Source organism: Tenrec ecaudatus, chromosome 18, assembly GCF_050624435.1.
Source record: "Tenrec ecaudatus isolate mTenEca1 chromosome 18, mTenEca1.hap1, whole genome shotgun sequence".
Classification (NCBI taxonomy): Eukaryota; Metazoa; Chordata; class Mammalia; order Afrosoricida; family Tenrecidae; genus Tenrec; species Tenrec ecaudatus.
In genome coordinates this window covers 47,421,678-47,447,011 of record NC_134547.1, presented here as the reverse complement: position 1 = coordinate 47,447,011, position 25,334 = coordinate 47,421,678, and the positions used below count along the sequence as shown (strand labels likewise).

The 25,334-nt window shown below is 50.2% G+C and overlaps 1 long non-coding RNA gene across 4 annotated transcripts; it reads right to left on the bottom strand.

Moving 5' to 3' along the window:
- Positions 1-1,396: 1,396 nt before the first annotated feature.
- Positions 1,397-25,278, bottom strand: LOC142431371 (uncharacterized). Of its 4 annotated transcripts, XR_012780824.1 has the most exons (5): positions 24,575-25,278; positions 20,532-21,320; positions 19,535-19,632; positions 18,779-18,983; positions 1,397-6,343 (listed from the first exon to the last, which is right to left on the bottom strand). It is a non-coding gene; the product is annotated as an uncharacterized LOC142431371 (long non-coding RNA). The 4 variants fall into 4 exon arrangements; XR_012780822.1 differs by lacking the exon at positions 19,535-19,632; XR_012780825.1 differs by lacking the exon at positions 19,535-19,632 and having other exon boundaries at positions 24,886-25,278.
- Between the last annotated feature and the right edge of the window lie 56 nt (positions 25,279-25,334).

The following is a 25,334-nucleotide window of genomic DNA, read 5'->3' as shown; positions in this document are numbered from 1 at the left end:
GCAGTGTGTGCACATTGTGGTTGAATACTGAGATTTGAAAGGGAAGCTCAGAGTTTGCCAGAAATGGAAAATCTGCATTTCATGTTTGTTTTTGTTTTGGGGGGAGGAAGTCATTTCCATTTTGAATACCTAAACAAGGTTGTTTCTTATTTGTTTATATTCTCCCCAGGAACAAAGCACAGCCCTAGGCCAGGCTCTGGCCTTGACCTCTGCCTTGCCATTGGAAAACTTCAAGGGACACAGCGATTCAGCTTGACCTTTGGCCACTATTTCTAGGGACTTCAGGCTGGCACCTGGCCGAGGGCCTCAGCATCCCCCAGGGGTCACTCTCAATAAATATGGATTTTAGGATTCTCACTCAGTGGGGCTGGATGGTGGGTGCAGGGGGGGGGGGCACTGCAATTTTGTAAACTCCCCAGGTAATTCTGATGTGCAGCCAGGTTTGGGAAGCTGGGACTTCATCAACTCTCTGAGGTTTTTTCTTTAAAATTTTTTCAGAGTTGATCAAGGTTAGAAGGTGTGGGAGATTCATCCAGACGAAATTCTGTATATAGTTCCAGGGGACCAAGCACCCTCAGAATGTCCTCAAGGGCGGCCGAATGAAGGACCTGGGCTGAGCACGATGCTGGAGTCCCATCCACAAGAGCCACACAGTCTCCAGCCTCCTCCGGTAATGGGGAGCTCATTACCTCTGCAGGTAGTCCACCTCCTTCCTGCCACGTAAGTCCTCTCCGTGATTGGTGATCCGTGGAAGTTGCTCCCACCCCGCCCCAGCCTTCACCCACAAAGCCGACTTTGGTCCCCTGGCTCAGCGCTCTCGGTTCATCATCGGAGCTGCCGTGTGGGCTGGGGTCGGAGTGGCTGGGTAGCTGCTGGTGAGGAGCTGATTCTTGGGATGGGAGAGTTCAGGAGCAATTTCTTGGCCAGAACCTGATAAGTTGTGTCACTCTTCCTTTTGCCCCTTCCAGAGACCCCTCCCTCCACGACAGGACCCAGCATGACGCACCAGACCTGAATGTTTCCTTCCTCTTTGACTTCACCATCCTCTCCTGGACTGTTCCCAGGGGCTGGCCCTCAGGGAATGACCGAACCCTCAGCAGAGCGGAAGCATCAAGCATTGGTCCATTCAGCCCAGCACTCATGCCTTGACCGTGCCTGCTGGGCATGTGAGGGAGAGGGCTGCTCCCAGACATTCAGGCCACCTTTTTTTTTAAAAAGATCATTTTATTGGGGGCTCTTACAACTCTTGTTGCAATTCACACATCAATTGTATCTGACATATTCGTACATATATTCCATCGTTCTTTGCTGGACATTTACCTTCCATCGAGCCCTTGGGATCAGCTTCTCTTTTTTACCCCTCCCTCCCCCACCCCTCAGTACCGACTTCCTTCCCTCCTCTCCCTCCATTCCCCGACCCTTTTGGTATCGCTGCTCCCGTTCCTATTCCTGGATTCTGTGTGTCGTGAGCTTTATCTCGTCCCTATATCTATGTACATGTTCCGGTCCAGTCCAGAGTGGGAATCAGCACTGGGGTCATGGTAGTGGGGGGTGAGGAAGCCTCAAGGAACCAGAGCTAAATCGCATGATCCATCGGTGAACATAGGAGCATCAGCCACACCTTGGCCTGTTTCACATCTGTCCACTAGCAACTTGAAGCTTCCTTCGGTCTTGTGTTATTCTTGGCCCAGCCTCCTTCTCAGAATGGAGGACCTCCGAATGCCCTTCTGTGTGCAGTCAGTGGGGCTCAAAGGAGACCTTTCCTTCCTCTGAGCAGTGAGGCTGGGGCCAGTATCGCTTGCTCCGCATCCATTCTGGGGCTTTATGGGTTCGATTCCACTCAAGCCTCCCTGTCTCCATGCAGGAGAGGCCTCATGCCTCCGGCCTGTCATCTCCCAGTCCCTTTGATCCCGGGAGTCACCTGCAGTTACCTGACAAATTTACCAGGGTCTGATCAGGAACACTTACAAGTGGTTTCAGTCACCTTTCAGCCCAGAGCTTTCGGGACAAAGGGAGCATTTGCACCTACAAACACGGGCCCAAGTAACCAGGCCGTCCACCCACAGGGAGGCTGGAGAAGAGGCCTCTTTTATCTTACGGGCTGCAAAGGCAGACAGGATGGCAGGTCACTTCTCATTGGGTGGAAGCCCGTGGGCCTGGTGGGAGACGCATGCATTCATTCATTCATGCACTTCATTCCAAAAATATCTTAGGCCGGGTTCCTAAGAGGTGTCAGCTTTGGGGCGGGCGATGTGCTGTGGTTACAATGATGAAGATCCAGCGGGCCCTTGGCCTCCTGGATCCAGGGTTTCGGCCGGTTTGACCTGGTTCATTCATGGCCAACGGAAATAAGGGCAGCGTACAGGTGGCACGGCGACCACGCCTCTTGTGTGTGAGGCTCTGCACACAGTACAGAACCTGGTGATGCTGAGGGGTAGGCGCTGGGCAGCTAACTGCAGCTAACTCCTCAGGAGACTGGTGAGGCTATGCGCCCCGGCAGAGATGACAGTGAGGGAGGCCCTAAGGAGCGCCTCCCCTCTGGCTCACGGGGCCGCTCTGGATCAGAATCCACTCGGCGGTGGTGGGCTTAGGCCACTGGCAGCAGTGCCCAACTCAGAGCCGGCAGCCAACCGGGTGGCCTCTTTCCTACTCGGTGACAATCCCACGTCCAGGAGCTTGTTTGTCATGCCCTTGTTCCCAGCATCCTGGCTGAACTGGAGCAAACCAGTTCTAAATGCTGCCTGGACTTAATATTAGAAGAAGGAGGCGGAAGGCAGACAGTGAGATAAAGGGTGACCGCAGGCCAGCTGAGTCTGACGAGGATGCGGGTCTTTGGCTGAGATGTGGTGGGCGGGACAGTAGAGGGTGCAGCCTGCGCCGGGACCCTGAGCCTCGGGAAGATAAGTCCTGAGGGATTCAGACATGGAGACGCTGCCTAGTGTGTAAGGGGGTGGGCCAGTCCAAACCCTCCATGTGAGTGACGTAATTACGGAGGTCAGCGACTGGAGCTGGGGCAGGCCGCGAAGCACAAACCCTGACGGAGGCAATCCCTCTCTGCTCAGCCCCCCCAAGTCTGACACCAGTGCAGATGGTGTGAGAGACCCTTTCATTTTCTAGGGAGCCTCCTTATCCAATCCAAGCTTTCCTGTGAAATTTACCTTAAAAAAATCATTTTATTGGGGCTCATACAACTCTTATCACAATCCACCCATGCATCGATTGCGTAATGCACACTTATACATTTGTTACGCTCGTCATTCTCCAAACTCGCTTTCCGCTTGGGTTCCTGGGATCAGCTCCTCATTTTCCTTTTTCCCCTCCCTTGCCCCAAATTTGCCTTTTCAAGACACAGATGCTGGGGACATGTTTGAGGGCCAAATGTGGCTGGCCCCAGTGTTGCTGCTCTTCAGCCCCTCAGGCAGGACCCGGGTAAATCCAACCCAGAGACTCAAGGACCCAAGGGAGTATGCTTCGCCCACAGGGGAAAACCGAGGATCCAAGTGCTGTCAGCCTCCAGCTCCCTCTGCATCCTGGGAGTGGTTCCCGGAGGTAAGAAAATATCCAGAGGAAAGAGGGGCCTTTCTTTCAAGTTGTTTTTCTCCTTAGCCCCAAGCAAGCTTTTAATTAGGACTGTTGCTAATTTGTGAAGAGGATGTAGAGAGAAGCTAAGTGGTTGCTTGGGGCCACCGCCTGTGTGGTAATTAAGACTTGCAAGAGGCTTTGAAGTTGGCCAAAGCAAACATGGAAAGTACCCACCAAAATTCAGAAGGGGCTCCTAAGGACCTGCCAGCATCCCTGGGGGGAGTATGATCAGTGAGCATCCTCAGCTGCTCATCCAAAAGCTGGAACCTGCCTTGTGGCACCTTGAGTCCACCTAGCGGTACCCTGGATGGCCAGTCGAAGGGAGATCTGTCTCCGAAGCACAGCCACGATGCTCCTTAGAATCAAGGATGCAAACCTCGTCTCCTCTACTTTGGACATGTTCTCAGAAGAGATCATTCCCTGGAGAGGGACACAATAGTTGGTGAAGTAGAAGATTATTCCCCCAAGGAGGAAGACCCTCTACGAGATGGATTGACACGTGGCTGCAACCATGGACTCCCACCCAACATGGTGAGAATGGCACACGCCTGGGCACTATCTCCCTCTGTTGTCCTTAAGGGCTGCTATGACTGCCCTTAACAACAGTGGCACCCATGGAAAAAAGGTAGAGGTTACAGTGTTGGACTGCGATCTGCTAGGTCAGCAGTTCAAAACCACCAGCCGCCCTTCGGGAGAAAGATGGGGCTTGCTATTCCTGGGGACCTGGGAACAGTGATCAGGGATACTCACGGGGACAGCTCTACACTGCCTGTCCTAGAGGGTCACTATGAGTCAGTCACTGTTGACTGGATGGCAGTGAGTTTGTTTTTTTGAGAAAGTGCTTCTGAAAATTCGATCATTGAAAAAAACAAAAAAACCTACCGAGCACAGCTCTGTTCTGACAGCCATGGGGTTGCCACGAGTCAGAGCCCTTGAAAATCAGACTAAGGATCGCCACTGCCTTGAAAATCTTGACACGTGGATCGATACAAGGGTCAGTAAGCGTCAGAATGGGCTCAATGCAATGGTTTGTTTTTGGTTTTTAAATAGGCTAATAAGAGGCCGGATCAAAACCTGAAGGAGTGTTACAGCTCTTTAAACATTTGTCTAGCAGGTTTTCTGGTTTTTTTTTGTTGTTTTTTTTTTTTTGGAACACCCCCCCCCCCAAAAAAAAAAAAAAACTTAAAGGAGGATGTGAGGGTAAGCTGCCCAGAGCTCACTGGACTCCCCTTTTTATTTCCCTTGAGGGGGAGCCTAGCCGAGAGACCCCACTGAGCTCTGCTCTCCTGCCTGCTCCAGCCCTCTCCTGCGCCTTTCTCCCCAAGGCACCGACACTCATCTGCCAAGCAAACCCAGGCCTCAGGAGGTCATCTGCCAAAGCCACCCAGCCAGGAAGAGGCAGAGTAAGGCTTTGAACCTGGTCTGACAGGCTCTGGAACCTGGGCTCGGCACACATTTGGGGCTGGTACACTGCAATGCCTGGTGCCCCCGTGTGACCTCAGTCATGCTCTAGGTCAGCAGTTCTCAATCTGTGGGTCGAGACCCCTTTGGGGCTCAAATGGCCCTTTCACAGGGGTCGCCCGATTCGTAACAGTAGCAAAGTGACAGTGATGAAGCAGCAACAAAAATAATGTTCTGGTTGGAGGGTCACTACCACGGGAGGCACTGTGTGAAAGGGCCGCGCCTGAGGGAGGTGGAGAAGCCCAGCTCGAGGTGGAAGGCTTCCATCTGTGGAGCTTCCTTCTGGATGCTGAAACCAACAGCTCACCCTGAAACCAGCATCTGCACGGAGCTGGGCCACTTGCTGATCAAAAAACTGTGTGTTTGCATACTAACGAGGCAAGCTCATTAACCAGGACTAGGCCTCCAGGTTCTTAAGATGCCAACATTGGCCCATGTCTTTTGTCTTTCAGAGAACACTGCACTGGCTTCTGGAGCGGATGTGAACACGAGGCACAAAAGGGCCTTTCAGGGTCTCCCTTCCAATGAGAGGCTCTGTTCTCATTGCAGCGTTTAGAGATGGGGGTGGGGTGAGAAAAAACAGAATCACTGAGTGACTAAAGCCCTGCACTAAAGGGGGTGGGGCGGGGTGGGGGCTGCAAGCTGCAAAGCCAGATCAGGTTGCCATGGGAAAGGGACCTGCAGTCTGCTTCCTGGAGGGCTGGGAGGTACCCAGGGTCTGGGCTGAGTCCTGTCCCCAGCTCCTAAGTCAATCATTCCCCTGGGAGATGTGAGTCACTGGCCATGAGGAGGGCACTCTGGGGATCAGATGCCCCTGATGGTAGAGACCATCTTTCCACCAACCAGATGGGTCCAGAGAGGGCCCGGGTCAGGATCAATGCTCTAGGTCTCCCTGCGGGCTGAGTGTGGGAAGCAAAATCCTGTTGTTGTTGTTGTTGCTGTTGTTGGTCACTAGACTGGGCTCCACAGCATGGTGACTCCATGCCTGGTGGAAGTAAACGCTGCCTGGTTCTGTGCCATTCACACCATCAGTTGCAGATCAGACTTTTGGGATCAATACAGCTTTCCTGGCTGATTTTCAGAAGATCTTCAGGCCTTTCTTACTAGTCCCTCTTAGTGTAGAAGCTTCCCCGAAAACTGTCCAGCATTGGAGCACCACGTAGCCCGACCCTGTCAGAGTGGTGTGGACGGAGCCCGAGGTCCACAGGCTGGGGCTCAAACCCAGGTCTATGGCATGGAGGATGAGGGTCCTACCGCTGGACCACCGTGCCTTGCGTCTGAGGACTTTGGGTCTAGGAGACTACAGAGAAGGACAACGGAAAACAAATGGCTTTTAGAGAAAATGATAAGATACTCATCTTCACTTTTAACTGTAGAAATGGAAACTACCATCAGATATCATTCTGAGGTTAAAAATATGTGCCTAACACCATGTGGGAGGCTGTCAGGAAACAGGCTTGCTTGGACATGGAGAGGAATGCTGGAAACTGGAAGCTGTCCACAAGAGCTCTCTAAATATAAAAGGCTTATGAATACATCGTATAAGTTAATGACCCTATCAATAGAATTACCGCGTACCCCAGGGGGATGATGATGATGAGGGCTCTAAAGTGAACCTGAGTCCTGCATGATCTATAGATAAGTGGATGGGTTTTGGACGGCCATTTAATTCCAATCCCAATCCAAGAGCATTTCGTTCTTATGGCATGGCCCTGCAGGAGGCTCACTTGTGTGAAGAGATCACTGAAAAGTGTGAAGAAAGCAGATGGTGCCCGGCTATCAAAAGGAATAGCAATTAGGGTCTTATGTTTTCCAGTATACGAACCACAAGATAGGTGGCTGTATAGAGACAAAAACTGGTGAAATGGCTTATTGGGGGTATTGGGGAGCAGGCTGGAGGGAAATGGGAAGCAAATAATGAATACGTGAGGGAGAAGGATGTTCTACATAACTCTTTAAACACAACTGAACTATGGAAGTATCTGAGAATGTGAATTATATCTCAATGAAACTATTGCAAAAAATAAATTAGCAACAAGCATATAGACATGGTGTAAAGCAGTTCCACTGTCGGCAGAGTATGGTATATGTGTACTGTCTCCCTGTGCACAAACACGTAGGCATAAGCTCCTGCAATCTAGTTCGTGATACCATTGGAAATGGCCTAAGGGTGCATAACGACAGATCAAGATAATGAATTCCACTTGTCTTAGTGCAAAAAACCAAACCTCAAACCAAACAACACTTCCCATGGAACAGATTCTGACGCATGGTGACCCCGTGTGTGTCACACCAGCACTGCGTCCCCTGGGGTTCTCAGTGGCTACTTTTTCAGAAGCTGGTGCCCAGCGTTTCTCCGGAGGAGGCTCAGAGTCACTTTGAACTCCCAGGGCTTCAATGAGCCCCTGAGCACTGGAATCCTGGCACCACCAAGGCCCTCCCCCAGCCCAGCAGAGAGGGTGAGAACACAGGTGAACTTGGGGCTCTCTCTGCCCACCCAGACGTGCTGCCGGGCGCTAGTTTGGGTAACGTCAGTTCTTTTGATGCCTCGTTATTTCTCCTACAAAGCTAAGAGTCCTGATTCAGAAGCTGTCTTCCCAAGCACCCTTGTTCCTCCCACGTTTTGAATGGAAGATTGTCAGAGGTTTGAATGGTCAGAGGTTTGGTGAACTTTTCTGGGGGTAGAGGCTGACATGGAGGACCCTGCGTGCCTGGTGGCACAACCGCGAAGTGCTCAGTTGCCAGCAGGCAGGTTGGCGGTGGAATCGACCCAGCAGCCCCATGGGACAAAGGCGTGGCCATGTGCTCCCAAAAGCTGGCAGCCTGAACACCCCTCCGAGGGCAGCTCTGCTCCGTCCCACAGGGCTGCTGGGCGTCAGAATGGACTCAAAGACCCCCAATCCCAAGTCCCCGTGGAAGGGAAATCATTCACCAGAGTGGCTACTAACCTCAAGGTTGCCCCTATGAATTCGCCCAGAGGCACTTTGGAAGAAAGAATTTCCAATAAAGCACTAAGTAAGCTGGCCACTGGGAGCCACACGGACCATGGAGCAGGGGTCTCCTTGGAGTAGAACGTGATCGCGCTCGGTCAGCCCACCCACTCCCGCGTCGCCGGAGCGTGGTCTTGGCAGCTTGGCATGCCTCAGGAAATGGGTGACTCTCCCAGCCATCGTGGAGTTTACATTCTCAGGGAGGACCAAATCTCAAAGCCAAAGTCGATTCTGACTCATAGTCGCCTTGCAAAAAGGCAGGAGGGCACAAAGAAGAAGCCCAGTCAATCAACTGCTCCTCAGGTTTGTTAGAAGGTGATACACGTTGTGGATGATAATGGGCAAGAAGTGTCAAGTCAGAAGGGGCCAGGAGTTGCTGGAAGCCCAGGGCAGGTGGCCAAAGTCAGCAGGGGAGCCAGAGGGGGTTACTTTGAGAAGGTGCAGGTCCCTGAACAGTTCTGTGAGAAAATCCCCATTTTGTCCATGGGGCAATTTGAGGCAGAAACAGGCTAAGCAATTGGCCAGAGACCACGTGACCAAGAAAGAACCAGGGCTTCGATTCAAACTGGCTGCAGTCCATGCATTTCATCGTCTCAGTGAGCAAGAACCTCAAGGAACCCGGAGATAAGGAAACTGAGGCTCAGAGAAAGCCTGGGAGTTACCCAGAGTCAAGAAGGAGGTTGGTGACTCTCTTGCTCCCCTGGGAGAAGGGTGCTCTGGGCTGAGTTCCCGAGAGGGAGAGGCTCTCCAGTGGCACATGGGAAACCTTGTTTGGGAATTGCTGTGTGCGTCGGTGCAATTTACTAGAAGGGATTGAAGAAACAAAGATACCACTAGCACACCATTATGGATTGAATTGTTTCCTAAAAAATACATGTTGTAATTCCTGACCCCTCTTCTCCCTGCTTAGGAACCCATCAGGGGATGGCTTGTCTTTGTTATGCTAAGAGGTGGTGTTTTAAGCAGATCACCTGGGAGGGAGCAAAAGTATAGAATAGTCCAGAGAAGGAGCAGAGGTGGATGCCAGGCCACAGGAAGCTCAAGCCCAAGACTTCCAGGAAGAGAAGCTGAAGAGCCAAGCGAGGACCTTCCCCGGCAACCAACAGAGGACACGTTGCCTTGCAGTGGACACAAGGATCGAGGACTTCTCGCCTCCCAAACCCACCACTTGCCCGTCAGCTTGTCCTGCGGTGGTGACTTGGTGCTGCTGAGATGCTGGTAACTATGTCACTGGTTTCAGCTGAGCTTCCAGACGGAGAACAGACAATGAAGAAGGAATAGGCTGTCCACTTCAGAGGGATTGGCCGCTGATAGCCTTATGGAGAACATTGCCATATTTCAGATCCTGAAGGCCCAGCGAAGAGAAGCAGAACATCGCCAGTCACAGCACCAGAAGATGGGCCCAATCGCCAGGCACCCAAAATATGACGGAGGAGGAGCTGCTTTCTCAAAGCAGAGTCACCTGAGTGACACGAATGGAGTAAAGCCCAGAGGGCTCATGGGCATGACTGAAAATTAGAAGAAACAGCCGCAAAATTCTACTAAGAATCGGACCCTGGAATGCACAAAATAGGAATCTAGGAAAATTGGAAGCCATCAAAAATTAAATGATTGCATAAAGATCCATATGGTAGGCATAGCTGAGCTGGATTTATATTGGCCATTTTGAATCAGAAAATCATATGATTTACTGTGGATTGACACAATCAAGAGGGACAGCAATGTAGTCATCCTCAAAAAGGGCATTTCAAGGTCTTGGAGTAGAATGTGGTCTGTGATAGGAATAGATCTATCTGAATTCAAGGAAATCCAATCAATACCACTATAATTCAAATTTATGCACCAATCATCAGAGCTAGAGATGAAGAAATTGCAGAATTCTGCCCATGTCTTCGGTCTGAAATGGACCAAGCACGCAATCAAAATGCATGGATAATTATTGGCAATGGGAGTGCAAACGTTGGAAACAAAGAGGGAGGAGCAGTATTTGGAGAATATGGTCCTGGCGAGCACAGGATAGACTTGTGCAAGGCCAACCTGTTCATAGCAAATACCACTTTTCAACAACACAAAAGGTGATGAAACACACGTGCTCCTCCAGATGGACGACACAGAAATCAAATGCACCATATTTGCTCAACATCGGCAGCTAAATGAGGTGAGGGGCTGAATAGGGAACAGATCACCTATCTGTAAGGTTGAAGTTGAACAAAATTAAAAGTAGTCCTGAGAGCCAAAATGTGATCTTGAGAATATCCCACCTGAATGTCAAGAACATCTCACAAACATTAATGCATTAAACACCAATGACAGAAGACCTGATGCGCTGTGGAGAGCCATTAAGATCATCATTCACGAAGAAAGCAAAGGGCCAGCCAGGTAGCGAAGGTAAGTGCCCACTCCCCACTACCACCAACGGTTAAATTAAATACCTCGTCCTCCATAGGGCATCCTGGACTGTGGTACACTGCCAGACTGCATGAGAAGGTCATGCAGCTCAATCCTCTCTGCACATAATAAGGGTCTAGAAAGCCGACTCCAGTGGAGAAGACCCTCAGGGTTATGAGATATAAATAAATCTTAATACATATTCTCCTGACTGAACACAGTCCCTCCAATAACCGCCCCATAAAGGAGCTACCATAAAAGATGTCTCATACCTTTGCTTGGCTATTCCCTGTGCCTGGAGGTTATCTGTAGATAAGAGCAATCAGGTTTTTAAAGCTGACCCACTGTAAAATGTAGCAAACTGTTTCTCTTGCTGATACTAATCTGAGATTTCTCCCCTGGGGAGGGAGGGCTTGCACTAGGTCAAGATGATGACTCAGCTCATTGCTGATTTTTTATGTTTATGATATTACCCGCCGACTCTGTAACATGTTCACTGTGTGATGTGTGTGCCTTTTGAAAGACCTGTCAGTCCCATTGCATATTCCCAATGGAAAATGCATTCGCTCTCTCAATCCTGACATAGGGACAAGCAGCCTGAGCGCCCAGCTGTCTGTCGGTCTATCGTTTTCCACAATCGCAAAGTTGCTCCTGAGGACCCGTTCGAGTGTTGGGGACCCCCTCTCCCCACGCTGTGTCTCCTCACCATTCTGCCTCCAAGTTCTAGAACATTGCCTTACCACAACGGCCAGATCTCTGCCTTACATGAGGGGACATGTTCCTGCTCACCCAGCCTTGAGCTCCTTGAGGGGAGGGAGGGGGCCTTAGGTGTAAGGCACCTTAATTCCCTCTGAACAGGAAGCCAGGGGCTTGACATCCAATCCATTTGCAGGTCTGAGAGGTGACCCGGTGACCCCTGTGAACAAGAAGGGCCTAGAGCCCTGCTCTGTGGTTCAGTCCCAGTTCTGTCATTCGTCCCTTCCTTGGTCTTATGGACTGAACCAATGTACTGAACCTCTCGATGCTTCAGAGTCCTGGCCTGTAACTGAGCATAATTAGTCATAGTACCGAAATCATTGAATTGTGAGCCTTCAATAAGTTAATACACATCAAGTGCTTACAATGGCCTGGGGCCTCATGGAAGCCCTATATAGTTGTTGGGTATCGTTAGCGTAGCATCTAACAAAGTCCTTTCTCCTGGGGTAGCTTCCAGAGATGTTTGGTAGTCACAGTTCTCAAGCCCGTATCCCCCCCCACTCCTCATGAGCACCCTCATCTGGCAGGCACTGGATCCGCGGCTACCATTCCCAATTCATTCTTTGGCATGAAGGCATCCCACTGTTTTCAAATGCAGATATTATCGTCTTCGAGGACTAGGTGGAAATTTCCTGTGAACAAGCCTGGGCTGGAATACCACTGCGCAGCCTCGAAACAGACCCAGACCGTCTCTCTCCAGAGCACATGGTTACCTGGAAAAAGCAGACTATAAAACCAAGTGTTTGGTAGCCTGTCATGCATGGACAGACTTCTCCACAGGAAGAGAGGACTCCCCCCGATGGTAGGGGCCCTGGGTGACCAGACTCAGGAAGCACATCAGGACAGACACCTTGGTGACGGAGGATGAGGATGGGAGTGAAACTTTGTTTCCATTATATATACTTTTATACCTTTTGAATTTGGGTTGCCATCAAATATCAAATGGCCATTTGAGAACAGTATTTCGACTGCAGAGATAAGAGACACAGCCTCCGCACTGTCCAGAGTGCTCGCCAGGGACCAGGGAGGTGACATACTAACCTTGACTTGGCATTGAATGGCGGCACTGACACGCCCACCTCTCTGAGCCTCTGTGTCCGTAGGTGTCAGATGAAAGGGTTCTACTGGGTGCTCTCGAATTCCCTTCCTGTTCCAGCAATTCTCTTCCTGTTCCACCTCATGGGGACAGGTCACAAAGCAAGCGTGGGCCACTTCTTACTCCTAGAGGACTGCTAGCCATTATTACACCAGCATCTCATAAAGTACCGTCTTCCTGGCATGGCCTCCGGACCAAACTCAAGAACCCGCTGCCAATGGGTCGCTTCTGACTCACGGAGACCCTAGGTAGAACTGTCCCTGACTGTCCCAAACTATACCTGCTTACGGGAGTGAAAAGCTTCATCTTTGTTCCTAGATGCAGCTGGTGGTTTAGAACCACTGTCCTTGGGAGGAGGGGGGGGCTGGATGAACACTCCTGTCCCTGAGGGAGACTTCCAGCATGTCCTGATCAGGAGAGAGGGGGAGTTTACACAAGAATTGCCCTAAGGCACTTACAAGCCTGCGCTCCATTGTGATGTTAAAACCTATCACCTCAGGCCAAGGGGTGGGGCAGGGGTGGGGGGAAAGATGCCTTCAAGGGATGTGTTCTGAGTTCTGCTCAAATGTGGTGAGATGAGCTTGTCTCTTTCACATCCAAGGAGGCTTGGAAGTCCTCTCAGAGGAGGCTGGTGAAGGAAGGAGTCAGGGTAAAACTCAACTCTACCCAGGTTGGCAAAGGCAGTTCCCCACAGAACCCTTGAAGGTCCCGCACAGGGGTTCAGCCTGACTTGGAAGAAGCGTGATGCACGTGGGCAGAGGGATGAAGTCCATCTGTATGATCCACTGAGAGACTGACGCGTGACTCCACAGAAGTCAGTGGTTGAGAGTCACACTTAAATGTAATGGCCTGCGTGTAAGTTGTGAGCCCCGGACAGTGGATGCCTACCAATGGTGATATACGCAACATGGGCAGACGACTGGGCCTCTCTCTGGCCCTCTCCTACGTGTATGAATAGAACCCCCTTCAGCCTGCTCTACTCCCTGCAGGTGGGACACTGGGCTTCTCAGCCACATGTGGATGGAGCCCGTCTTCGGGTAGGGGAGCTCAGCAGACTGGCCAAGAGCAGGTGTACTGGAGGCTGACTTGTCAACCCAAATAGGCGGTTCCCAAAACTGAGTCAAGCCTTCTCCGGCGTCTGATGTGTCCACACCCAGGCCTGGCTCCAATAAGGGGACAATAAAGGGCATGCTCGTTGGAAACTGGAGCAGGCTCCAACATCAGCTTTGATGTGGGCCGGGGACCAAGCTGGGCCAAGGGTCTGCTCCTCTGCTCCCTGGGACTGGGCTTGAAAAACCAAGTCAAGACTCCTTGACTCTTCTTTTCCAGGGCAAGCTGACTCGGCACGGTCACCGAGCTCTGGTCATGCCTTCTCATTAATGCCACTGGCCACCATGGACTTGCTGGGTTGAGATGAAAGCAAGAGGACCTTTCTCCCCACCCCCCCATTAATGATCACCATCAAAAGATAAAAAAAAAGAATAGATCTTTTTAAGAACTTACAACTATGTAGTAAATGTAATTGTAACTAAATGGAGTGGCTACTGTTTTGCTATGTGTACTTTAGCACAATAGACCCTTTTCCTTACAAAGATCACACCTTTAAGTGACACAAACCAGCTGCCCATTGAGTGGCTGAGAAAAGCTGTGCGCCTGAGGTTTGTCCAGGCTGGTGTTACTGTAAATGTCAATCAGGCCTGTCTTCTGCGGCACCCATGGGTGAACTCTCCTGCCCAACCTTTGGACAGCAGCTGGCCCCCTGGTCTTTGAACTCACTGCCACAGAGTCCACCTGGACTGCTATGGATCCTGTACGGCTGGGTATAATTATCCCATGGGTGTTGCGGAGCCATGAGCCTTCATGATAGCAGAAAGCCTCACTTTTCTCCTGAGGAGCAGCTGGTGGGTTTGAACTGCTGGGCTTGAGGTGAGCAGCCCAAGGCATAAACCACGAAGTCACCAGGGCTTATTTGTGGTACATGCTATGGCCTAACTACCATAGACTCCATACCACTAAAACACTCAATGCCCTTTACATTTCCTGTCTTATCTCGCCAGCCACTGTTGTCCACTTGGCCCCATGCAAACCAAGCCAGGGAGCTCTGGTGATGTAGTGGCTATGATCTGGCCTGCAATCTGTGGTGTCCGGTGTTTGGAACCCCCAGCTGCTCTACAGGAGAAAGACGGGGCTGTCTCCTTTCATACACAGGATGTCTGAGAAACTCACAGGGGCAGCCCACTGTGTCCTACAGGGGTGCCGTGAGTCAGGTTCACTCGATGGCAGGGAGTTTGGTTCGGGAGTTTCAATCAACAAACTCACCGTTGTGAGTCCATTCTAACTCATGGAGGCCCTGTAGAACAAGGCAGAACTCCCCCTGTGGGGTTCTGAGAGTACACCGCTTCATCTTTCTCCCGGAGCAACTGGGGGGTTCGAATCTCTGACTCTGTGGTCAGAAGCTCACCTTGTAGCCCACTAAGCCACCAGGGTAGTTCCCGGATGTGCACAGGCTGAAGGCAGACAGTCCCTGCTATTAAAAGTTTAACTGTCGGGTGATTTTAAGACTTCAGGGAATATTCCTGGTCTAAGGTTTAAAGGTTATTTTGGGGCAATAGTTTCTGGAGGTGTATTTAACCCCAATGGCTCCAGAAACTCTGGATTCCATGGAAATTGGACATTGTGTTTCACTTTTTTCCTCTCCAGCCTGTTTTTATCTAAGGCTAAACCAGCTCTCCTCAAAGAGCCTTTAACTGTAGCTCACTGCAAGTCTTTCAGTGAAGGAGGGCGTGATAACAGCCAGGCTTTTATTGCTGCTTGTTTGTGTGTGAATGGTGGCCACCCTTCACCCTAGGAGTCCCAGGGGAGCAGTGACAAAGCGCTTGGCTGCTAACTGAAAGGTCAGCAGTTCAAACCCTCCAGCGCTCTGTGCAAGAAAGACATGGCTGGCTGCGTCCAGAAAGCTTACAGCCTTGGGAAACCTATGGGGCCGCTCTACTTTGTCCTGTGAGGCTGCGGTGGGTTAGAATTAATCTGACAGCCACAGAATGTCCTCGGACACATTTCCCAGGATCTCAAGCAGGGGCCGGGAAGCATCCAGGTGCGAGATAAGAGAAATTCTTCCTGGAAAACTTACTGCCATCTGCTTGATATTCCAGCTGCCGGCCACCCTTGAGGACAGGAGAGAGCTGCCTCTGGGTTTCCGAGATGAAATCATGATGGGAGGGGACAGGCTTATCTTCCTCCTTCGGAGACAGGTTACAATCACAGCTCCACGTGTAGCCCACGGTACCACCAGAGCTCCTCAGGAAAAGCCCACGGTGCTCCTGACTGCCAAGAGACAGGACTGAGCTGATGTTTTCTGGCAGAGAAGCATGTTGTAGGTCAGCCCCAGGAGGAGGCTCGATAAAGCAGGGTCTGTCCTACACATAGGAACCAGCCGGAGCATGACCGTGGAGGGAGCTGGACAAGGGCATAGCATGTCCTGGCAACGGAGTTATTCAAGATCTGAATGCTAACTTCATGGACTGGACACATCCATCCATGGAGTGTTTAAAGGGCGCCTTCTATGTGCCAGGAATGTGTTTGGATGATGTTTCCCTGGAAAGCTCTCCCAGCAGCTAAGAGTGCTGCCGTCGAGCCCCCACTCCACCACATTATGGGAACCCTGGTGCTGAAGTGGTCACTCATCAGGCTACTAACTGCAAGGTCAGCAGATTGAAACTACTAGTCACACCATGGGAGAAAGATGAGACTTTCTAGTCCCATAAAGAGTTATAGTTTAAGGGACCGGCCCCAATCCCAACTACGTACATAGCGCCCTCCCCCCGCCCCACTGAAGAATTCATTTCAGAGGACAGGCCTGAAGCTACAGCTCAGGGAGAGGAACATGCTTGAACAGAGCACACGGGAGCAAGTGAAGGGAGAGAAAGAGAGAGTGGAGCACATCCTGATCCACCAAGCCCTGAGGACGAAATCCCTTCTCAGAGCAGCCAATGCACAGAGAAGACCATAGGGCCAGCCCCACGACGTGACAGGCCACCCCTCACTGACCAATAGACCTACAAAGGACAACACTGGAGACACAGTGTGGGAATTGGGCCCGATCTAACCCCACCACACTGAGGCAAAACACTAAGGGCATGCAACAGAACAGCAAGGGGAGCAGAGCAAGGCAGTCCCCAGGGAGTACCAAAAATAGACTTTGGGGCCAGGGCGTGTCACCCCATCAGACTCCACCAGAAAACACTTCGAAAGGTCAACAAGCAGATCTTGAACTATTTACAGGCTTTTTTTTGTCGTTGGTTTTGTGTTTTTTTGTTGTTGCTTTGTTTTGCTCTGTCTTGTTTTTTTGTGAGTATATTATTATCTGTGCAGGTCTATCTAGATAAGATAGGCGGGATAAACAATGTGGAGGAGAAAACAACGGGACCAACGGTTCTGGGGGGACATGGGAGAGTGGGAGGCAGGGGAAAGGAAGTGGGTGTTAACAAACCCAGGGACAAGGGAATAACAGGTGATCCAAAAATCGATGGTGAGGAAGGTGTAGGAGGCCTGGTAGGGCTTGATCAAGGGCAATGTAACTGAGAGGAAATACTGAAACCCAAATGAAGGCTGAACATGATAGTGGGACAAGAGGAAAGTAAAAGGAAATAGAGGAAAGAATTCGGAGGCAAAGGGCATTTATAGAGGTCTAAATACAGGCATCTACATATGTAAATATATTTATATATGGCAATGGGGAAATAGATCTATGTGCATATGTTTATATGTTTAGTAATAAGATAGCAGGTGGACACTGGGTCTCTACTCAAGGATTCCCTCAATGCAGGAACACTTTGTTCTATTAAACTGGTATTCTGCGATGCTCACTTTCCCTGATACAATCACTGAAGGAAAAGCAGGTGCATAAGCAAATGTGGTGAAGAAAGCTGATGGTGGCCGGCTATTAGAAGATATAGTGTCTGGGGTCTTAAGGCTTGAAGATAAACAAGTGGCCATCTAGCTGAGAAGTAACAAAGCCCACAAGGAGGAAGCACACCAGCCTGTGCGATCACGAGGTGTCAACAGGATCAAGTATCAGGCATCAAAGAACAAAATCATATCATTGTGAATGAGGGGAGTGTGGAGTGGAGACCCAAAGCCCATCTGTAAGAAACTGGACATCCCCTTACAGAAGGGTCATGGGGAGGAGATGAGCCCGTCAGGGTGCAGTATAGCACCAATGAAACATACAACTTTCCTCTTGTTCTATAATGCTTCCCACCCCACCCCCACCCCACTATCATGATCCCAGTTCTACCTTACAAATCTGGCTAGACCAGAGGATGTACACTAGTACAGATAAGAACTGGAAACACAGAGAATCCAGGACAGATAAAGCCCTCAGAAACAATAATGAGAGTAGTAATACCAGGAGGGGAAGGGGAAACTGATCACAAAGATCTACATTTAATCCCCTCCTTGGAGGACAGACAGTAGAAAAGTGGGTGAAGGGAGACGTCAGACAGTATAAGACATGAAAAAAAAATAATAATTTATAAATTATCAAGGGTTCATGAGGGAGGGAGGGAGGGAGGGGGGAAAGGAGGAGCTGATACCAAGGGCTCAAGTAGAAAGCACATGTTTTGAGAATCATCATGGCAACACATATACAAATATGCTTGGTACAATGGATGGATTGTGATAAGAGGTGTATGAGCCCCCAAATAAAATGATTTTTTTAAACATTTTATTAGGGGCTCATACACCTCTTATCACAATCCATACATATACATACATCAATTGTATAAAGCACATCTGTACATTCTTTGCCCTAATCATTTTCGAAGCATCTGCTCTCCACTTAAGCCCTTTACATCAGGTCCTCTTTTTTTCCCCTCCCTCCCTGCTCCCTCCTCCCTCATGAGCCCTTGATAATTTATAAATTATTATTTTGTTAAAATGATTTTTAAAAGAAAAAAAAAGTTACCATGTTGGAAACTCACACGGGCAGCTCTGAGTCCTGTAAGATTGCTACGAGTTGGCACCAACTAGATGGCAGTGAGTGACAGCTCCACTTTCAGGTGGTGAGTCAATGCAATTAAAGGGCTTGCCCCCGAGATCTGGCCTGGGGGTTTGCAGGGATGGTCAGTGTCCCAGCTTCTGGGAATCAGAAGCAGGGTGCTCACCTTACAGGCAATGCTTTGGCAGCGCCTGCGAGCCGAGACAAAGTGCCATTTCAGTCTCCAGCTCCTGACCTCTCTCTTTTTCTCTTAAGGTGGGAGGGGGCTTCTCCCCCCACCCCCCATTAGAAGGGCTTGGAGCGATGCCTGGGTTTCAGGGAAATGCCCCAAGCTAGGAAGAGGTGAGGAGGGGCCTTCCACTGGAGCTTTTAGAAGCCCAGCCCTGCTGACACCGGCTTCCGGACTGCAGCCTCCATAACTGCGAGACAAGAAATACCTATTGCTGTAAGCCACCCGCTGGCAGTGCTTTGCTCAGGCAGCCTTAGGGACCTGTGTCCATGCCTCACCTGAAGGAAGGAGCCCGGTGCCACCACAGTGCTCCTGGCTGCTGAGCAACGGTGAGTGGTTGGAACCCAGCCAGCCTCCACTGGAGAAAAGATCCGCTGGTCACCATGCAGGAAAGCCAGAGAGACAGCCCGGGGGGTCTGACAGGATGGCTCCTCCTTGTCGCCGTCCTACAGGGTGGCTGAGGGCCACACCACAACCACAGGCCTACAGGGACCAGAAAATAAGCATTATCAGAGTCTGGCAGAGATAGCAGTCAAGGGCGAGGGAGTGGCTGGCAGGGCCAGTGGGGAGAGGGAGAAAGTGGCCCCACCTCCCACCCCCATGCCCCACCAGCCCTCCAGCAGTAAGGGAGGGTACGGCCTGAGGGCTCCCTCCCCACCCTCTGACCAAGAGGCGATGAGGTAAGCAAACCCAAGTGTCAGACACAGACCAGGACAAGGAGAGAGAAAGGGGGCCTGAGAAGGCAAATGGAGAAGTCAGCCAGGCCATCAGAAAAACCCCATCGTGAAGGGACTTTAAAATAACTCCTGGATCTCTGGGGGACAAATCCCAGAGTCACGGGGATTCCGTTGCAATGGAAGAGTTTCCCCCTTTCAGGATACCTTCCAAGCATTTCCCCTCCGGAGATTAGCCACAGACTAAGCAATGTCAGGAGCAGCCAGCAACCTCCGGGGCAAGAGGAATCCCTGGTGGTGCACGAGTAGAAACGCTTGACTGCTGGCCCAAAGGTGGAAAGGTTGGCAGTTTGAACCCACCCAGACTCTCCTGGGATGGATGAGAGGGAGGCCTGGTGGTCTGCTTCCAGGAGGTCACCATCCTGAGGCCGTAGTTGGAATCCACTCAGGGCAAAGAGCTGAAAGCAGAAGTGAGGAGGGGTGGAAGGCTGCCCAGGCTGGGCTTCAGGAGAGGGGGGCAGGCAGAGCATCTGGGTGCCAAGACCCACAGACAGTTCTCCCTCCAGCACAGCTGCTGGTAAAAACGGTTTGTGCTCAGTTAATGCCCGAGGTTGGAGGTTCCAGCCCACCTCCTGGCTCTGTGGAAGGAACCCCTGGTGCTCTGCTTTCAGAAAAGTTACAGCCAAGAAAATCCGAGAGTGGCGGTTCTCAACCTTCCTCATGCCACGACCCCTTCATACAGTTCCTTGTCTGGTGGTGACCCCCAACCATAACGTTATTGTCGGTGCTACTTCATCACTGTCATGTTGCTACTGCTATGAATCGGGTGGCCCCTATGAAAGGGCTGTTTGACCCCCAAAGGAGTCATGACCCACAGGTTGAGAACCGCTGCCCCAGAGAGCTCAGTTCTCTGCTGGGGTCACCCACCATGCATTGGATTCTGCTACAGAAACAGCCAACACCTTAGTGTCTAAAGGGAAAGGCCAAAGTCTCTCTCCAGTTGCCCTTCCCATTCCCCTCCACCCCCCTCCCTCCGCCCTCCCCAGCCCCAGCCTGCTTCCACAAGTGACTGTGTCAGCAGGCCTCCTCTCACCTGGACGTGTTCCCAGGCCCCAGTCCCATTCCCAACACCCGCCCGCCCCCTCGTGGCAGCCCTGGGCCCTCCTTCCCCACACAGCTGAATCCAGTAAGGCCCGTCTGGGTCTAGGCCCTTAAGGAGGCCTGGGGCTGCGGTCATTAAGAGTTGGGATCTGATCCCCCTAGTTGCTGGGCGGGAGGAAGACGTGGCACTGTGCTGCTGCTGCTGCAGGGTCCGTTCTGACTCTAGCAGGCCTGCCTGGCCGCGTGTCACCCTCACCGTGGTCATGTCTGAACCCACGGTTGCAGCCACTGCGTCGCTCCGTCTCCTGGAGGGGCTCCCTCCTTTTCGTCGACCTTTTGCCCACAGTGTGTCGGGTGAAGTCGGGCCATTCACGGCTTCATCCAGGACCGCTGTTTGTTCTCCTGGCGATCCACAGTACGTTCCTAGTCCAGACCCTTCACCTTCAGGCGCACCGCTGCTTCTTCAGAGCCCAGTTTTGTCAGGCAAAGGAGGTGACTGAAACACCATGGCTGGGGTCAGGTGGACCTTAGTCCTCAAAGTAACATCCTTGCTTTTTAACACTCTAGAGAGGTCTGCGCAGCAGGCTTATGCAAAGCAATGTATCCTGTGATCTCTTGGTGGCTTCCATGAGCCTGGATGGGGGATCAAGCAAGACAAAATCCTTGACAGCGTCAATCTTTCCTCCATTTACTAGGATGGTGCCTCTTGGTCCAGCTGTGAGAATTTGGGTCTTTGATACGTTGAGTTATCCACCATCCATGCTGAAGGCCGCAGTCCTTGACCTTCGTCAGCAAAGGCGTTCGACTGTGTGGGTCACAGCACACTGGATAACCTGAAGAAGAACGGGAGTTCCAGAACACCGAGCTGTGCTCGTACAGAACCTATACATGGATCAAGACTCGTACAGAACCTATACATGGATCAAGACTCGTACAGAACCTATACATGGATCAAGAGAGAGTTGTGCGGTGGGGCTGTCTGTCATTCTCATGTCCTGTCCAGAATCGGCGTGTCTACAGGAGCAGGCATTCAGGTGTTCATTGCCTGTGGGGAGAGGTGGCAGAGAAAGAGCTCAGTGGCAAAGGACAGACAGAGCTGAGAGGAAAGAGACCTGGCATTTGGAGACAGCTGAAACCCGTCCACGTTGAATTGCATGAATCTGACGTCTATAACTGATTTATTAAAATTCTACCCCCTCCCCACACATATTTTTTTTTGATGCTACCATTCTGTGGTTCAGGTGTGAGGCATGGAGACGGACATCTGGTTTGTCTAAGAGGAAACACGCTAAAAATTAACTGAAGGTCTGTAGCGATGCCACTCTTGAACTTGCTTATGTCTATAGCAGAAGCATTTTCCTGTGTGTGGTAGGAAGGTCTACTGCTTTTAACAGTCCAAATCCTTACTTCTGTATTTCAGAGCCTGGGTGCGCGGTGTGTGTGTGTGTGTGTGTGTGTGTGTGTGTGTGTGTGTGTGTGTGTGTGTGTGTGTGTGTGTGTGTGTGTATGAGACAGAGAGAAAGCCAGAGGTATTGATTACATTATTTTGAAAGAGAAGTCATCTGTTCGGTAGACAGCTATCAGGCACAGCCAAATTGGGTGTTCCCTTTGGCACGGAAGATAGGATTCCCGAAACTCAGGCCTTTCCCGGTAGGTTGGAACACATGACTAATTGGAGCGTGGTGAAACGTGTTTTTGTTGCTCTTGTCTTGGTTTTAGTGTATAACTGCTTAACATTAAAAAAAAACCTGTACCTAAAAGTTTGTTTTGCTTAATTATAAAGTAGGCATGCATGTTTATGTAAAACATTTGCTGTATGAAGTTTTTATTTATTTATTTCGGGGGTGTTCATCCTCTTAAAGATCATTATATTTAAAGACAGAAATGAAAGTCCACAATGAAAAGGGGCAGTTGTTTGGACAGAATGAAAGAAGATTGCGTGGTTTCAAATAAAAGAGCTGTCGAAGTTGCCGCCTCTCACCGTGCTTATCAGTCCGTGTGTCAAGCAAATAATCAGCGAAGCTGTGTTACATGAAAAAGAATGAAGATCAGGATTGAAGGAAGACTTATCAACAACCTGCAATACAGCCAAAGTTTTCCTGAGAGGCAAGGATGGCAAGACTTCATCTGACATACTTAGGACATGCTGCCTGGCGTGATGAGTCCCTGGAGAAAGGACATCATTCTTGGTAAAGGAGAGGGGCAGCAAAAGAGATGTCCCTCAAGGAGATAATGGAAACGGTGGCTGCACCAATGGGCTCAGGCACAGGAACAATTGTGAGGATGGTGCAGGGTAGTAACCCACCACAATGAACCCCAGTGAAGCCATAATGTAATAATGAACTTAAATGTAGCCATTTTAACAATGTAACCAACTATATTCATTAGCCTGAGTATAACCATTTTGTATTGAACCAAGGGCAGCCACTTTGTAACCACTGTAATTCCTCTTTTAACCTTTGTAACTGCTAAGCCTTAGCCAATTATTTTTGAAATTGCTGATTGTGACAGTTACGTCATCTTCTGTCAATTTGTGGAGGGGTGGAGTCTAGCCTGTCAATCAGATCACAGCTTGATGACCTTGCTGGAGGTGGGGCAACCACACACACCCTGAGAGACTTTCCTGTTGACAAGGCACATGGAGCTAAGCTGATAGAGCCAGAGTGCTGGAGCTGGAGGAGCCATGCCAGCACTGAGATGCTTCCACCACCACTAAATTCAGAAGACTTTCAATCCACTGGCCTGTGATCTTCCTGCATTCAGTGTCATTACATAGCTGCGTGAATCTAAAGAGGAATTTATGGACTAATATCAACATATGGGGTAATATTGAACTTTATGGACTTGATCTGGACTGGGCGGGGATGTTTCCCTAATGTACAGTTGCTCTTTGATATAAGCTCGCTCTTACACAAGAGTGTCTCTGGATTTGTTTCTCTAGTCTACCCGGACTAAGACACTGGTGATGCGTATCAACCCCCTATTCCATTTTTGTAAGGTCCCATGTTCCCTAATATCATAACACCATTCAAGTTCCCCTTTCTCCATCCTGTGTGATGCAGCCAGCCCCCATGCCTTGTTTATTCCTTAAAAGATAAACCTTTGACTAGGACAAAAGGAAAGTAAAAGTAAATTGAGGAAATAACTAGGAAGCAAATGACATTTATAGAGGTATAAATATAGGCATGCTTGTATGTAAATATATTAATATATAATGATAGGGATATAGGTCTATGTACATATATATTAAGTGTCAAGGTAGCAGGCAGACATTGGGCCTCTACTCAAGTCTTCCCTCAATGCAAGAACACTTTGTCCTAATGACCTGGCATTCTGTGATGCTCACCTTCCCGACAAGAAAACAAAATGAGTGCATAAGCAAATGTGGTGAAGAGAGCTGATGGTGCCTGCCTATTAAAAGATATAGCATCTGGGGTCTTAATGCTTGAAGTTAAACAAGCAGCCATCTAGCAGGGAAGCACCACGGCCCACATGGAAGAACCACACTAGCCTGTGTGTTCATGGGGTGTCAACGGGATCGTGTATTAGGCATCACAAGACCCCAAACAAATAATAATATCCATGTGAATGAGGGGGGTTGGAGTGGGGACCCAAAGCCCACCTGTAGATAATTGGACAGCCCCTCACACAAGGGTCCCAAGGAAGGGACTAGACAGCCAGGACGCAGCATAGCACGGAGGAAACACACAACATTCCTCTAGTTCTTTAATGCTTCCCCTCCCCCAACTATCATAATCCCAGTTCTACCTTACAAATTGGGCTAGACAGTCAACTAGCACAGCAAGCGCTTTTGACACATGGAATCCAGGACAGATAGCACCCCCCATTTCCCCCCAGGAACAGTAATGGGAGTACAGATACTATAAGGGTAGGGGGAAGATGGGGCAGGGGGAAGGGGGAGAAAGGGGGTACTGCCCCCTCCCCCAGGGATACGAACAACAGAAACATGAGTGAAGGGAGACAGCGGATGGAAATAATCATTAATAATTTTTCAAGGGTTCAGAGGGTGGGAAGGTGGGGAAGGGAAAGAAAAAGGAGGAGCCGATAGCAAGGGTTCAAGTTGAAAGGAAATGTTTTGAAAATGATGATGGCAACAGATGTACAAATGTGTTTGATACAATTAATGTATGGATTGTTATAACAGCCCCCAAGAAAATAATTTATTAAAAACAACCCCCCCCCCCACTATAAGTCCTTGGGCAAATTAGGCTCTAGCTGTCCCTTGACTGCTGGCCAATAAAGGCTTATTAACTTTAATTAAAGTTGCGTGTGGCTTACTTGATCTCATCCGGGCACAACAGCAGGAAGGGGCAATGTTTCCATCTCTCGAGCACAGGATCACTATAGAGTCCATTCAATGGCACTGAACAACAATAACAATATGCAGGCAACACAACCTTGCCTGCTGAGAATGAGGAGGACATCCTGTTTGGCCACAGGCTTATTGGCCATCCCTAAGTGTCTATTTCCAGAAGCAGCCACTTCGAGATGGCCCCTCACCTCCTTCAGGTGTTTGCTTGAAGGTCACTTTCTTTTTTTTTAAAAAATACTTTTATTGGGGCTCTTACATCTCTTATGACAATCCATACCTTCCTCCAGTGTGTCCAGCACTTGTGCCATATGCTGCCATCATCCTTTTCAAAGCATTCTCTTCTGACGTGGACCCCTGATAGCAGCTGCCCATTTGATGGTCACTTTCTTAGGAAGGCCTTTTCCCTACTAAAATCTTGCTGCCCTTGAGGTGATTCTGACTCAGAGCAACTCTCTAGGACAGGGTAGAACTGCCCCTGGGTTTCTGAGAGTGTAACTTTACAGTAGAAGAAAGGTTCATCTCTCTCCATCAGAGTGGGTGGTGGTTTTGACCTCACCTTTTTGACTTCTTAAAATCCTCCTCTCCTCTCCCTAATGTTCTCTATTGTTGAAGTACTCTGTTTGTCAGGGGAAGAAGGGAGAGGGCCGCGCGGCGGGGAAGGAGGGCGGTCCCGCGCAGGCGCAGAAAGAGCCCCCCACCCCCGGTCCCGCGCAGGCGCAGAAAGAG